At 37.0% G+C, this 17,424-nt stretch overlaps 1 long non-coding RNA gene across 1 annotated transcript in view; it reads right to left on the reverse strand.

Moving 5' to 3' along the window:
- Positions 1-8,537: 8,537 nt before the first annotated feature.
- LOC132531403 (uncharacterized) overlaps positions 8,538-17,424 on the reverse strand; it is a 145,539-nt gene continuing 136,652 nt past the window's right edge. Inside the window, exon 3 of the long non-coding RNA XR_009544088.1 lies at positions 8,538-9,210. This is a non-coding gene — a long non-coding RNA (uncharacterized LOC132531403). The remainder of the gene's footprint in view (positions 9,211-17,424) is intronic.

The raw sequence follows: 17,424 nt of genomic DNA on the forward strand, positions 1-17,424 counted from the left end.
TTTTTTTTTTTTTTTTTTGCGGTACGCGGGCCTCTCACTGTTGTGGCCTCTCCCGTTGCGGAGCGCAGGCTCTGGACGCGTAGGCTCAGCGGCCATGGCTCACAGGCCCAGCCGCTCTGCGGCATGTGGGATCTTTCCGGACCGGGGCATGAACCCGTGTCCCCTGCATCAGCAGGCGGACTCTCAACCACTGCGCCACCAGGGAAGCCCCAAACATTAAGCTTTCTTGAATCTATCTCTGCTTTGTGCTAGGCATGTTGCACCATACTTGGAGGTGTATGCTACAATAACAGTATAAGAATAAATCCTGCGTCTTGAGCTTGAGGAATTAATGTTATGCTGAGGTGTACTGTAAAAATAAAAAAGGAAATGCTGCAGTATTTATTACAGATGTAGTGCACTGTAAATTACCTAAAGATTAGCAGGCCTGATGGTGGAGACTTCAGTTCAGTGAATATTTATCAAAGACCTCTCCTGTCTCTTTCTGAACACTTAGGACACCAAGACAAATCCATCACAGCCCAGTTCTCTGCTTGCTTAAAAAACTTAAGAAAAAAAGATTGGACAAATAGAAAAATGAAAATAAAAGTATAGGTTAGAAGTCGGGCTGTTATTTTTATTATGGGGGAATTGGAAATGAGTTAAAGTTAGCTCTAGTGTGAAAACAGCCCACATGCAACATTTTAAACCTAATACCATTGCTTTCCTAAATGAAAGGTCCAAATTTCCCAGTATTTCTACATGATTCCATATGGAAAATTGGGAAAGAGATGGACTGAGTCAGCTTAATCTGATAAGTGACTTGGTTTTCTCTCCAAGCCTCTCAAGTCATTTTGAAATCTCATTCCTATAGGAAATGTTCCTTTTTCTGTCCTTTATTATTCAAAAGACCTTTTGTTCAGGAAGGATGAGAACTGGAAAGAAAGAGTTTGGAAACCTCACTGCTCTACTTGACATGCCAACAAAATACTATTAAGTATTGTTTCTCAGAGAAGTGAGAAATTATGCTTGGTTTGTGTATCAGGAAAGACTTCAGAGAGTAGTTGGAGTTCAAAAAGAAATCTAAATACAGATTAAGAATCTTATGGGGGAGAGAGCTGAGGAAGGAAATTCCACTTGCAGAGACTGAGTGGAGACATGAAAACCAAACAGCATGAGACATGATAGGGACAGTGTGTAGTTATATTTTGTGAGATCTTAGCCTATATTGATGAAAAATTATGAAGTCAATCCTGGAATGTAGGTGTCAACCACATTTTGTAAAGCTTTAAATGCTAAGATGTGTAAAAAATCCAGTAGACAGTGGGAAACTCATAGAGGCTTTGTTGGAGATAGCAATACAGTTGAAGTTTATATTAGCAAAATTAGTCTGGCTGTCAAATGTGAATTATCTAGAATAAGGCAAGTCAGTGTTAGAGAAACCAATTAATGAGCCATTAAATGAGTCAGGGCAAAATATAACAAAAGTCTGAATTAATTAGATGGCAATGGGCAGGGAGAAGAGTGGGTAAATGAGATCCATATCGTGAAGGTAGAATCTTGCATGACTTGGCATCCACGATTTAGAATACAGTGAGTGGTTCTGATGAATATAAGGGAAACTGGAAGGGTGAGTGAATGTGACTCTAAGAATATGTGTCTGGTTGATTAGGAACATGAGAGTGCCACACTGGAAACTAGATAATCAGGAGGAGAAGCTGGTTGTTCCAGGTGATGGATGCAGAGCCACTTGGAGGTCTAGATGTTTTAGAAAGAGGAATGTATTACCTGCAAAGCCATATTTTAGAGTGATGGATTTGGTGGGAGTAAGAGGATGGACTGAAGGGAGTAAGTGCTTTGAATAGCAGTTTGTTGATTGTTATTAGAAGCTTCAAAAGGACCATCACAAAATGGCACGATACATAGTTAGGAACTAGTGGGGCATCACAGTAAACAGTGACAATTTGTGATTGCATAACTAAATGGACTTTGTGTCTAGCAAGTGGTCATGCACATTGATTTTTAAGAAGAGGAATTTTCAGGGGCATAGAGCCTACGTAATTTAAATATGGAAGTCAGTTTTCGCCAAAAAGAGCAGTCCTTACTAATCCTTCTGGGAGGCGCACACACATCTACAGGAAAGGAAGGGAGAACTCCACATATTTTCATTGAGGGCCCCCCTTAGTCAAAGGATAAAGACAAGAAAGACACATATTGATAAAGAACTTTTAATAACTGGAAGGAAAGGATAACACTTTTCAGCTTACAGAACTTGAGTACAATTACCTGACATATATTTTTTAAGAAAGAGAAGGAAATTTAATTGAATGCACAGTTAGACATCTATCAAAATGAATTTTCTTTAAAAACCTCATATAACAATATCCCATTTCTTTCTCAGCATAATGATTTCTTACAAACAAAGCCTGTCAGTGTTTCCTAGAAGCAATATTGAAGTGACTTCTTGCTGGAAATTCAGCAAATGAACTTTTTTTGCTCCCAGAATCTGTCTCCTCATTAGGCTAGTTAGAAATTCGCCCGGGGCTCCCAGCCCTTCTTCTCTCTGACGGATGCTAAGTGTAGAGGAGCTAATGGACACTTTAACTGTTAAGGGGTTTTCGATTCTATCCCTTGCAGCCTGGCAGCTCATTCCAAGTCCTTTCAGAAGAGCTGCAATCATATGCACAAATATGATGATTAAATATGGGCTGGAAGGGAAATACGTTTTTTTTTTTTTTCTTCATGACTAAAGGAAAATCTTGTTAAAAACAGGAAATAACTCCTGAAGGTTTCCAACAAGCTGGGACCCTCACCCCTTTAAGAGGTCCACCCCCAGTGGACTTGTCCCTATAGCAATTTGCTCCTAACAAGGAGAAAGTGGGGAAGGAAGCCTTTTCTCTAGTTCCGGCTCTGCTGATACAGACTCCTACTATGGGCCATAATATCATATTATTTTTTCTTTAAAATACCATCTAATAGCAATTGCTAATAGAATAAAACAGTTTTAAAACAGTTTGGATTTCAAATAAAGAAAAATGTGTAAGAACCCTGTGAATGTGAAACACGTTTCCATGTAAATGTGTATTATCCGAGAATAGGTACAATGAGCAGTTTTCCCAATTACTTTAAATTTCTTTGATTCTCCCCTCTCTTCTCTGTGCTTTTCTTGCCCTAATATCAGCACCAATATATTGGTCAGTGATTATTCTCTGATTGTCTGTATCCCCTTTGTTCTTCCATCTAGTTGGAAGGATTTTAAGTGATCATTTCTTTTCTTTCACTTCTCAGTTTTCTCCCAACAAGCCTGGCATTGAGGCTCTGCTTTTATAATTTTTGATTGCATTCTTAATCTATAGGTTAAATTTGGTTTGCGGAATATTGGTTCGATGTTTCAGATGGTTTAGATCCAATAATCCACAAATGTCTAGACATTCAAATGAGGTCAGGAAAAAAATCTATTCTTTGAAATTTATTTAGCAATTCCAGACATCGATTTGGCGAATGTGTCTTCCATAGGCAACGGAAAGAGAAATTTGTTCTGGTTCTAAATATGAATCAAAAAGGCAAGACCCAGACTGTCCTATCTTTCCAAATGTAAGCTTTTTTTGAAATCTGTAAAGATAACTCCTCTGAATTTGTGTGGTGCTGTAGCATTAAGACACAGTTTATCCAAAATGACTGCCATTGCTAGGAGTCAAGAGCTGAATGTAAAGGGACACTGCTTTGCTAAGGTACTGGAGCTCAGACCTCAGTACCGATGATGGTGTTTTCTCCAGAATGTTACCTCATGACTTCTTCAAGACAATTGACTGTTTTCTTTTCTTGGAAAAAATATATTTTTCATGGTTGACTATAGGACTTGATGGTATAAAATCCAGCTCATGTACCTCCCAAGACTGTGTAAAAACCAAGGGCTTTTTTGAATCTGTGGAGGTCTATACGCAGCTGCTCTGGCAATAGCACGTCTCATTGTTAACTCCTATGGCATGACCTAACATAATGTGACACGTACTAGAAGAAGTAATGTGACAAAGTGGATTAAGCAGGCAATGCTGCACTTGAAAAATATGACATCTTATCTGAAACCAATCCTGCTTTCAGCAAAGATACCACCTCAAAGCGCACGTTGCTTTTGTCCACATCCTTCAAACTTCTGGATAATATGAGGGCCATATAAAGGCCACATCTGTAAGCAGTAAGCAGTATCCAGGTAGTGATAAAAGGCAGTCCTGGAGAGCTGATGTGCTCCAGAACTCAGTCAGAGGAGGTGTAGTTAGGCAGTGAGCATGAAGATGAGCTACCTCCGTCACCACTAGGTCTCCAGGACTGGCATCTACAAGAAAGTGGTCAAGTTGTTCCTGAAGCAGATCAGGTTGAGTGGATGCTGTTGAGAAAGCATTAATCTGTACCATTGAGACTCCATTACAGAGAGTTTCACAACTTGGTCCAAGTTCATTTCCTCCTTTAATTAATAGAGTCCATGTATTTATTACATGTATCAGCCTGGAGGCAGTCAGAAATATAGAAACCACTCTAAGAATTTCAAACAGAAGAAAATTTAGTACAGAAACATAGTTTAAAATTGTTGGAAAGGATTACAGGGAACTATAGGGAATGTTGGTACTGCCCAGAGATCAGAAAGTAGAGGAGTCAACTACCCCCCTCCTCCCAGGGCTAGAGAAGGAAAAGTGAGGAAGTGGAATCAATTCCTCACCCCAACCCACAAATACTATTGGAGCCCAGTTTTTTTCATCCTTTATCTGCTATTTCTGTTGCTAGAACCCAAACCCAGGATCCATCAGACAATGAGTCCAACAAATGTAGTTTCCAGTCTTCCAACCCCTGAAATACAGAGCTGAGGACAGGTAAAGGGTATAGGGTGGAATAGGGATGGAGCTTAGTACAAGAAGACAATGTTTAACATATTATGCTTTAGTTATTTTGATGAAAGTGAAACAAAGCAAGTATATTACTTACAAACTGGAGGTAAATCTCGGGTAAAAATGTGTTTATTGTTAGCTACCTTCATCTATTGGAATTGGACAATAATATGTGATATGTATTATTACTAGTGGGATGCAGAGAATGCGACATTATCTAAAGATATGGCCTATTTAGCTACAGGGCATATCATATTATTTAACTTCAATCCTATTTGCCAAAGTTTTTGCAAATAATTTTAGCACTATATTTCTTAAAGTTTGGAACGGATGTGCAATAGTGGGTTAGAACTGGTGTTTTGCTATTTACTGTCTCCTCAACTTACAAACAATAAATATGTGATATTTAAAGATTGACCCTAATAACCATGGAAGAGAGATACATGTTTAATACATTACTGTAAATCTTATAGAACACCACATTTCTCTTTTTAGAGCAGCATAAATAGAAAAAAGACAAATTATGAAAACTAAAAGAATTTACATTTGAGTCTCAAAAAGAATTTTCTAGAGCAAGCTTTTTTTTCACATGGCACAGAACTGCCTTATTATATTGATCATCATTGGCAAAATGAGGTGCTCCATTTAGCTGTTTTTTTTCACATAAGCAGAGGCTGTCTTTTTAATTTATTTTTAATCATTGTAATGTTTTAAGGGTAACATTTATTGTTTTCCTGCATACAAAAAAAATAATATCTTATGGAGGAGTTGGATCACGATTGCAAACTGAAGTCGTTTTTCTACTTCCCTTCCCACTGAAAGTTAACTGAAATGACAGAAATGCTATTAAGAAAGAATAATTTTATATAAACACTAGAAAATAAGAAAGGATTCAAAGCATAAACTTTTAGGAGTTGGGATACATTTTCAGAGGAATCAGAACATAGAAAATTGCCTAATACAAATAATAAGAACTCCCCTTTAATACAAGTTTGAGAAAATCCAAGCTTTATGACCACAAATGCAAAACCAGTAGAGGCCCATAGGATAATAAAACTACTGTATTTGGATTAGCTGAGCAAGCTGGATGCGTCCAGCTCTCCTACTTATTCTGTTTCTTTTTTCCTATATACTGTGTGTATGCATGTTTTAATTTTATTGAGAAACCAACATTGACACTGAGATTTCTTCTGCTTCTTAATGTAAATATTTTTAAGCTGGATTATCCTTTATAATCTGAGTACAATTGTATGTTATCAAATATTTTCTTACATACTTATATTTTAATTTAGTTGTTCAATTGAAAGAGATCAATCTGGGTTAATATTTGGCAGTACATGGTTGAGTAGGGGCATGGATTTGACTGGGTCTTTTTAACTTGTCCGACTTCTAGGATGACTGGCTGGAGGGTGAGCGGATAAGAATAACGTTTACCAAATTTCCAGTGTCCTGTAACCTTGATGGAAACTGTTCTTGCTATATGGTTTTGTTTGTATGCTTCTTTTGGGGTTTTTGCCTGTTTGTTTGTTTTTTAATATACAGAAGGGAACCTAAGGAATGTGTATTTAGTTCCTTGCCAGAATTAACGTGTCTAGATCTAAAACTGCCAAAATGCATCACTCCTACAACTCATTAAAGAGCCACCCCCTTAATTTCAGCCATCAGCCATGATTTTTACTTGGAATTGTCCCAGAATAAATTTATAAGTTGATGTCTAAGGTGGAAGGGGGGTGGTATTCAGGAGTGAAATGGCCCTGGATACTTCAGAAATTATTTTTCCCATGTAGTAGGGGTGGAAATATGGAGTTTGATTACTAGCCTACTGGCTTGCAAATTTATCAAATCACATTGAAGGTGAGTGAAAATATGCAAATGTTTTCTGTCTGGACAAACTCTTCTTTCTCAGGACCACATTCATGCCTTGAATGGTTGAATCTCATCCTGGGTCCTGGTAAATTTTTAACCAGTGATCTCCTAAATTTCAGGATGGTTGAAATCCGGCATCCCTTGTACATTTTCATACTTATTTTAATCAAATAATGTTATTTAGCCACGTTCTTCATTTCAAAGTCCAAGGGAGGATTATCTGCATTCTGAAGAGACAGAATTTTCCCCCCTTAGAGCAGTGTAGCAATTTTAAGATATTCGTCAATGATCAAACAGCATGTAAAGTGGTGGATTCAGGATTTAATTCAAGTCTGTATGTTACTGAAGGCCATCCTCTTTATTTCTTCTTTTTAAATTTATTTTCATCATGGAATAAATCAACAAGACAGTTGATTTAAACTGGGGCTTACAAAGTAGAAAGAGTTTTAACACCCAGAATGACAGAATTAGGCATACCAAAGGATGAGAAAAGTTGGAGAACAATTCAGAAGCAAGAAATTACATAACATTCAGGAAGACGTCTACTTTCCCTGGAGTATAGAACATATGTAGAACATTAGTGGCAAATAAGGCAATGATAGTGAAGGTATTGCATCTCAAACTATTATACCCCAAACTGAAGAAATTACACCTGCCTCTGTAAGAGTTCATCATCATTAAAGTTGACTTATTTTTGTAACCTAGCAAAGCATGCTGTATAGCTTGGAGTAGAAGAGGGTGTAAAAGTGATAAAGGCAAGTTCAAGCATTTTGTGATTGGAGGTGATCTGTATGTGGAATAAAATTAAGCTTGATTCAAGGGAATTTTGAAGAATTAGTTAAATACAACCTGGAGATTTATATATGAGTGGCTAAAATAATATTCACATTATTAATATCACATTAACCTAAGTAAGAAGTAGGTAGATTCTTATTTTCAGAGTAAAGTGATGTTTAATTTTAGATATGCTTAGAATGAGGAGATTATAGATTACCCAGGAGATGGTGTCCAATAGACAATGTAGGTTTAGATCCCTTAGACAGCTGAAGGTTGAATTTTAGAGTATTCTAAATAGAGGTGATAAATTGTATCTAGTACATAGTAATTGTTCAAATTAATTAAACTGAATTAACTTGCACTGAACTGAATTGAATTAAACAGGGTTATCAAGTACAACAGAGAAAAAGAAGTCAAACAATCAGAAGGAAACTAAGGTAGTGAAGCTGTAGTGTTACAGAAGTACAGGAGGAGCAGGAAGGTATCCCATAGGCTAGGCAGGGCAAGGGCTTGAAAGAAGATACTGGAAATGGAAACACAGAGTGGTCAGTATGGTAGCCAGAGTACAAGGAACTCTGGAATATGTGAGCAATTTTGCATTTCAAAAAAGTCATATTTATTGAATGTCTCTTATAGTAAGTACAGCAAATATAATAGTGAGAAGCCATTACATGGATGTAGGTATTGCAGTTCACAAGGCAGGCAACTCTGCCAGGTGCTAAGGTAGTACTGAAGTGAACCTTAGATACTACCTGTCCTTGAGGGGCTTGCATTTTTCTGAGGGAGATCAAACAAGTGGAAGAGCAGAAGTGTCAAAGAAAACAACAATTTTGCCTTTTCTGCAAAGTCATTCACATTTTAATGACATTTGGTGCTTCCTCATTAATTTCTAAGGAATTAATGAGAGCATAAAATACACCCTTCCTTTGCTAGGCTGTAAGCTCCACAAGGTCAGAGACCATGTTGGCTTTGTTCATGATACTTCCTCAGCACCTAGAACAGAACTTGGCACAAGAGCTCCTCAAGAAAACACTGTTGTTTAATTAATTTATTTTATTATTTATTTTTGGCTGCGTTGGGTCTCATTGCTGCCCATGGGCTTTTCTCTAGTTGTGGTGAGCGAGGGCTACTCTTTGTTGCGGTGCGCAGGCTTCTCATTGCAGTGGCTTCTCTTGTTGTGGAGCATGGGCTCTAGGCGCGCGGGCTTCGGTGGTTGCAGCACGCAGGCTCAGTAGTTGTGGCTCATGGGCTCTAGAACACAGGCTCAGTAGTTGTGGTGCACGGGCTTAGTTGCTCTGCAGCATGTGGGATCTTCCCAGACAAGCGTTTGAAGCCGCATCCCCTGCATCGGCAGGCGGACTCCTAACCACTGCGCCAACAGGGAAGTCCCAAGAAAACATTTTTGAAAAAAAAAAAGAATTAACGGATGGATGGAAGGGTGAGTAGGTGAATGGCTGGATGAATAGATGAGTGCATCCCTGACCAATCTTCATATGTAAATATACTGCTTTACGTCGCCACCTTTCTTTTCTCAGTTGTATTTACTCGTTTACGCGTTTTTCTACTATTATTTCAGCCCTTACTTGAACCACAACAAAACAGGTGATGAAGTACTCAGCAGCATTTCTGTTTGAAATCGGCCACATTGTATCTCTCAGCCTTATGTCCTTGATTTGTTCCTTCAACATCATAGCAGCGACGGAGGTGCCTTAAAAATACAATAAAAGATACTGTCAGATATTTTTGAAAGATAGAAAAATGCAATTTTCTTCACTTTCTCAAAATGATATAGCTTTTGAAAATATTAGACTTCTGACCAACTTCCAAATTCAGAACTAAAGAGTTGCCTTTCAAGTACTTCCTACATGAACATAATGTGATTTGATATTGTCGCCTGGTTCGAATAAATGGGAAGTTATTTGCCGTTAGTCTGAGAGGTTCTGAGGGACTCTTTTTGGAGAGTTGATCAGATTTTGCTACACTCTGAAGTCCCTGGGATCCCTGCAACCACCCAAGTACACCAACTTATTTGAGGGAGAGGTGAGAAAACTTGTTCTGATTAAACTGAGACTATTCTTGACTTTCTAAACCTCCAGAGGACTTAGGAACGAATGCACACTGCACACGTTTCTTTCTGAAATGTTCTCCACCTTAGCTTTGACATGAGCGTGAAAGCGCAGTTCTGAAATATATGAGGACATCTGTGGGTTCTGTAGACACAGGAAATGCGTGACATAAATCTCAGGAAGGCATCTTATCTCATAAATTTCCTGGTCAATTCCTGCTATTGTGCGAGGCTGGCCTCTTCATCCCTATTAAAATCAGTCTGGAAGCATTTGGAGATGACTTCATGAGAAATTAATACTCCTGCAGATTGGACCACAGAGGTCAACAGTATTGGTGTGCCTTAAAATTATATTGTAAATTGCATGGCTAGATTTGTATATAGAGTATTTCTTTGGGGCACTGATGGGCTTCAGGAGAGAAAGGACACTGAGCTCACACTTGGGGAGTTTTTAGCGAAGTCTAGGGAAGTATATGTGTTAAGGGCCAGAAAATTTGATATAGGATTGACATGTCAGAATTTTTTTTTCTGATAACTTCCATGGGCTGGAGAGGGGAGAGAAAGATTTATGCAGGATGCTGGTGAAAGGAAGCGAGAAGGCCTGGTATATTTTAGATGAATAGAGGAAGGGCCGTGGTACTCTAGTGGTAGAATACTCTGCATTGGAGCAAAGATCCGAGATGGATGAGAAGGCAGTAGAGGAGCCACGTCTAATCTAGCAAGAGCACCCAGGAGAAGTGCCACAAAGGAGGCGGGGCCTCTGGATGTGTCCATACACAGGAATTTTCTGCTTGCTTTTTACAATAAGGCAGGTTTTCTGCTAAGTGGAAATGCTTAGACTTGATCTCTACACATTTAAAAGCCATTCTGTGTCCTTGATATGGAAAAGCATTATGATAAAAGTAATGTTTTAAATTAAATCTGCAGTACTTATTGATAACAGCTAGCTTTTTTTTAGCACTTAGTTTATGCTAGGCACTGTTCCTTTATATTTATGAACTAATTTAAACCTCAGAATAATCTGATGAGATTGCTACTATCACCTCTGTTTTTCAGATGCATAAACTGAGAATTAGAAAAGTTAAATAACTTCCCCCAACAACACACACGTAATTGAAGGCAGAGTAGGGAAACCAAATCTGGACATTGGGACTCCAGAGTCTGCTGAATTGCTATGCTATGATTTCTGTTTTCTTAATAGCTTGTTTGTCATATATCTTTAAAATACAGTAAAGTTTTTACAACAAAATAACTTTTAATAGTTTCATATTATTGTTTGGTAGGAATATATCAAAAGACATATACTCAGTTCTCTTTTTGGTAAACAGTTTGTTTTCCATTTTTGAAAAATGCTATGATAAACAAAGCTGTGTGAATTTTTATCTTTGCAGACACACCCCCAGGAAAAATTAGTGCTTAGCAGTGAAATGACTGGATCAAAGGGTATGCATTTTTAAGGATTTTGACATATGCTGTTGTAAATCACTCTCCAGAAAGAATTTTCCCAGTTTGCATTGCACCATCAGAGACTGAGACAATCAATATCCCTACACTCTTACCAGAAGTTATTATTATCTTTTCTTTATCTTTGACAGTTTCATAATCTCAATATAACTCAACATGGTTTTAATTTGAATTTTTGATTGCTAATCAAAAAAGTTAACTATTTTCATACATTTAACACTGATTTACATTTCTTTTGTGAATTAAATGATCCCATTGCTTAATTTATATGCAATAATGTTTTGTAGAGTACAGTTATCACTCCTTTTATTATATTATTGAAAATATTTTCCCTAGAGATCTAATTTTATACTTTTTAGATGTAAGTGAGCTTTAAAATTTACACAGTCAAATATATCAATAGTTTTTTTTTTTTTTAAATCAGCATTTAGTTTGATCCTTAGAAAAGCTTTCCCTACCTTCAATATTATATAATTTTTCCTCTTATTTTGTATTGGTCTTTATGGCTTTAATTAAAAAAAAAAATTAGCTGTGATTTTTTTCAATGAATGATCTGAAGTAGGTAGATTGTTTTTTGTTTTTCCTCAGATAATTAGCCACTTGTCTTAAGTTTATCAAGTTACTTTCAGCCAGTAGTGTCATTATAATCATAATTTTATTCATACAATTAACATGAATTATACTATTAACATATAATATTAATAGATTGAGTAATGTCATAGAACTTCATTAATTTATGTGCTAATATGAATCAGCTCTTTTCCTTGAGATCTTCATCTTACTTATGCTTTTTTTTGTTTTATTAGAAAATAACCTGTTTTTAATTATACAAATGATACAGACTTATTGCAGAAACAAATCAAACACACAGTAGGAAAGAAACAGGTAATAATTGCTATTAGGTGTTTAGGTTAGATCCTTTCATCTGTGTTGGTGGTTGTTTTTGACATGCATTTTTCAAGATATTATACATCTTGATTTGTAATCTATTTTTAAATTCAATAACAGCAGAAAATTTTCTCTATTTAAATATACATCTATAACATCAAGTGTAATGACTACATAGTTTGGCACCAAAAAAAATATTGTGCTGAAGTTTATGCAATGAATCACAGATTGTCTTATATTCAGTTACTTTTCAGTGTTGCTGACAAACAATAATATAACAATCATATATCAAAATCTTTGTGGAAAGATATGTTTGATTGTAAGAAGCTAAAACATAGGTTTTCTGGGGAGTTCTAACATTCTTCCCCTTCATTCTGTATAACATACCGCAACCAAAATCCTCTTTCTGAAGCATTGTTTTAAATTAAGGAATAATTTAATATGCAGTGAGGTGCCTACCCCTTAAGTGTACTGCTTTTGAGATTCTACTTACATACCAGCCCATGTAATCACCACACAGGAGGCTCCATCGTGCCTGTGCCACTCAGGCTCTATCTACTCTCAGGTTTGTCTCTCAGCTTCCCTGCCCATGCCCACCCCCCATTTTTCTTAGAGGCCTGGAGTTTGGGGGCTGCACCTGCAGCCCTTCTGCTCCACCCTCAGTCTGGAAACTTAGAAGGTTCATAACAGGCTTCTCTTAGCTGCCCGTCAGTCCCATCACTCTAGGGAAGGAGGATCTTTCAGCACCACTCTTCTACCTTTGGCATACTCCTCAATTGCTCCATGAAGGCATGTAGAAATTTGCTGGCAATGTGACAGACACCTGCTCAGTGGTTTGCCTTTTTGGGATTCTACACTGTCAACCCTTGTCGGCTCTTAGATAGTTAGTTCAAAGCCTCATGGATGTTCTTCTGGTTTACCCCTTCTTAGCAGATTCCTCCTCCTTCCGTAATGGCAAGCATGAGAGAAATGGTCTCAACTTGCTTATACGAAGAAATTCACTTTCTGTTGTTTAGTCCATTTCAGTTTCTTTGAGTCCTTAGCCCTTGAGGGTTTTTCAAAAACTATGATATTATAGCTTCTCAAGCTTGTTTTGATGTTTGGAGTGAGCTCTATAGTTTCTTGCAATTTTCTACATTAGAACGAAGTGCAGGACTCCTAGTGTTTTCAATCTTGGGCTATATGTTTCTGTAGCTAAGGTTATAGCTTCTTTCTCATTTATAGTGCCAGGAACAGTATATTCTCTCTCTCATTTCACGGATGATGCTTGCTAGAATTTGTTCTGTTGTATGGGTGTTTTAAAAATTTTAGTTATTGACTAAATCAATTCTACTATGACTTCTTTTTCTAATTGTATTAATCATGTTTCTATTTTTCTTAAACTCATTTCTTCTAGTGTTATAAGATTTACTGTGTTGCTCTTTTATAACCTTACTTAAGCTTAAATATTTTATAAGCTTTAAAAATAAAAGTATGTAAATCTATAAGATTTCTCCTAGTTACACCTTTGTTTTTATCTCATACGTTTTTGTAGAAGTTTTTCACAGTGCTTATTGATAAACAGACTTTTATCAGGGTTTTTTTTTTTTTTTTTCCCTTATGAAACCATTATTTAGCAGAGCTTCCCCCCCCACCCCAGTGATCTGTTACTGGGCTATCTGATAGTAAATAATTACTATTAGTATTTCATTATGTGTAAGGTACTGTTTTAAGTTTATTTAAGTATTCTTTATTGAGTAGAATATGATCAGTGTTATTTATAAATATTTCAAAGGCAATTTTGTTTATAAGACATAGAGTTGAACATTTACCAATTAAATCAAGTCCAGTCATTGGTTCCAATTCTCTATATCTTTATTTTTACTTACCACATTTCTCAACAAAAGAAAATTATTATAAATATTAACCTGTTGACTAGGTGACTTAGAGACCAGAAAAAAATGGAGGAAGAGCTAACATTTAGACCTCTGTCTTAAAATAGGATAGATTAAAGTCCTATATAAGAGTGGTGGCAGTGAAACAGTGACTCAAGCAATCAATAAATCATCGAACTAAAGAGATAAAATATTAATTTTATACTGATATAATGTTTTACCTACCGAAGTTATTTTGTATGCATTTTATCCTGTATTTAGAACAACTAAACTTTTGGGTAATACAGTCCCTAATTCAAAGATGCAGAAGCCTATAGAAACTAAGCAGTTTCCCTAACATCACACAACTTTTAAGTAGCAGAGCTAAAGCTTGAACTACACTGTAATGATTATTATTATTATTATTATTATTATTATTATTATTATTATTATTTTGCGGTACGCGGGCCTCTCACCGCTGTGGCCTCTCCCATTGCGGAGCACAGGCTCCGGACGCGCAGGCTCAGCGGCCATGGCTCACGGGCCCAGCCACTCCGCGGCATGTGGGATCTTCCCGGACCGGGGCACGAACCCATGTCCCCTGCTTCGGCAGGCGGACTCCCAACCACTGCGCCACCAGGGAAGCCCTGTAATGAATATTAATTGTCTTCCCACAACATTGGAATTGTCTACATAATTAAAAGGTCTGTTACTAAATTAATAGAAAAAAAAAAGTCAAAATTGTGCAAAAGGCCAGAGGTTTGTTTAATTCAGTAGCTCACTCAGGGCTCAGATTATTTCCATTTTTCCCCTTCATCATTCTCAGAAAAGGTGACTTTTGTCCTCAGGCTTAACCCCTTATGTTCTCAAGAGAGCTATCATGGCTATAAGTATCACATTCTCATACAATAATGTCTAAAGAGTCTCCTTCTCCACAAAAAGGAAACAGTTTCCCTTATTTGTGTCACTTTTTAAGAATGAAGAAAACTTTCCTAAGACACTCCTCAGCAAATATCCCCTCAGAGCTCACTTCCAGAATTGTATCACATGCCCAGTCATAACCAATTATAACAAGGAAAATGAAATTACTGAAATTAGTTTATACTTATCAAGATTGAGACCTGAGAAGGTGACCTCTGATGTTGAAAAAGAAAAAAAATCATTTCTATTGTCAAAAATAAGGCAAGGGGGTGGCTTTGGGTAGGTGACAGTGTCTGTGAGACAGATACAGATATTGGAGATAAGAGCGAGAGAGGATGAGTCAAAAACTATTACAAACCATACATTCTGTGAAATGGGGAAAATAGATTATTATTGAGAGAAACAGGAAAAGAACAAAGAGATGTCAGTCTTGATGGAAAGATGATAGCTCTAGTTTGGCTCAAGTTGGTCAAAGAGATGGGATTTTTCAAAAGGAATTTCAGGCACATAGTTACAAAGATTTGAAGCACGAAAGAGCAGCCAGAGTACAGACTGGGTCCTGAAAACTTTTTCATAAATGTGGTATCATTGTCATGCAAGTGAGTACAATGACTGGAAAAGAACAAAGACTGAGCATTAGGAATCATTTCTAATTAGTACAAAGAGATGCATAAATGGAGAAGGTACAAGTGGAAACAAAATAAATATTATTTTTTAAAAAGCCAGTGTTACTCCATTGCAAATATAGACTCTTCAACTCCACACTGAATTATTAACATCCTTCATCCTTTTTCTTCTCTTTAAGTAAATAGCATTTAAAAAATTGTAAATGTTCCATCAGGTGGCTGAACCATTATTTACTTAATCATTCCTTTGTGGTAGATATTTACTTACTTACAGTTATTTTTTTTTTAATCTGCTCCTCTAATCTAGTCTCAGCATTCCACTTCAGAATCTGAGCAAGAGGTATATATACTCCCAGAGCAAGAAAGTAAAGGTATTTTAGCATGATAATTGGCTTGTAAGCAGTGTTTAATGGAGAAGGAAAATGCTTGAAATTCCTTTGGTATGTTGTGAAATAAGCTTGACTTATGAAATCATATATAACCCCTCACTTAGTTCAAGATGATATATTTACCCTCACCAATGCTTAACCACAAGGATGGATTCAGGAAGGAGAACATGACATAAAGAAAGTAAAAGAGAACCCTATCTGTCTTGTCTTCAATTATTGTGGAACAATAAAAAGGCCACAGAAGAAGTGCCTGATTAGATGGGTGTCCCAATATTTCTTTATCAAACTTAAACCTAAAGGGATCAAAATGTGTCATATTAATTTTTTAAAATGGGGGCTCAGAACACAACTATTCTACATTTGGTCATGTATAAACATGAAGGGGGGCCTGCATAATTAATGGATGATGTTTTGTGTCCAAAAGTGAGGATTCTAGTTTGTTTTCCTAAGCTTCTCTTAATTCTTAAGTGGCCTGGACACTGTGTGACAGAGTTAAGGTGACCTTACAACATAAGCTGGAAATGAACTACTACGGTAGGTTGCCTGAGGGAGGAAATGACATAGAATCAGAAATAGTCAGAACCTGAATGAGAGCTGTGTGGCCATTGGGTTAGCCAAGAGAGATTCATTAGCCTTTCATTGAAATGAGAGCAATTGATTTGTGTATTATCAGCTAAATGTATCAGTAGAGGCCAGCAGAATGCAGTGGATAATGTGGTAGCTTGTGTTCAAAGTGGCCACAATGTATTTCTTTATCCTGTATGTGCATGACATTCCTCTATCAATAAGTAGGGTCTATGACTTTTCCCTTTGAATCTGAATTTCTTTTGGGACCTCCTTCACCAATAGAATGTGGTAAAAGTAATGTTTGGGATTTCTGAGGCTAAATCATTAAAAGCCTAAAGGCTTCCATGAAGTTCTCTGGGAACATCAGGCATGAGAAGCCCAAGGCACATGGAGAGGTCAAGTGTGGGCTCTCCACCTGATAACATAAAGTGAACTCTCATCCATGGATAGCATCAGCCATCAGCCATCTTGAATATCCAGCCCAGATCAGTCTTTAGATGATTCCAACACTATAGCTGCAACCCTGAGATCTGAAGATAGAACCACCCAGCTGAGCCCAATCCATCCACAGAACTGTGAAAGTTAACTTTCAATGTTTGTTCTAAGTCACTGTGTTTTGGGGTGGTGTGTAATGCAGCAAGCAGTCCAAACACACCCCAATAAATGCCTCTGAAGCCAACCTCACAGTGGATCTGGAAAAGGGCATTTTGGTCTGAGGATTCTTTCACCATGTAGGCAAGAGGCTATGTAAACCATTTTCCTAAATGCATTTTCAAGTAGAGCAGGAGTATGGAATAGGCAAAGAAAGATGAACCTTTTTTATTTTCCTCAAATGCTAAATATTACCTAAAATAATTTTTAAATTACTATATTAGGCTAAATATTAAAACATATTGAATATACTCAGTAGAGGCTTATTAGGGAGACTAGATCATGCACAGGCAAATAAAAAACATGTGTTTTACACAGATTACATTTGTAATTAAATAGAGCCATGAATGGTCCATCACAGGCTGTTTTTTAAAATAAAGTTTTATTGGAACACAGTCATGTCCATATATTTACATAATGTCTGTAACTGTTTTTGAGCTAAAACAGTTGCAGCAAAGACTATATGGCCGGGGGACCTTCAAGATGGCGGAACAGTAA

This window comes from Lagenorhynchus albirostris, chromosome 13 (genome assembly GCF_949774975.1).
Source record: "Lagenorhynchus albirostris chromosome 13, mLagAlb1.1, whole genome shotgun sequence".
In the NCBI taxonomy this organism is placed as follows: domain Eukaryota; kingdom Metazoa; phylum Chordata; class Mammalia; order Artiodactyla; family Delphinidae; genus Lagenorhynchus; species Lagenorhynchus albirostris.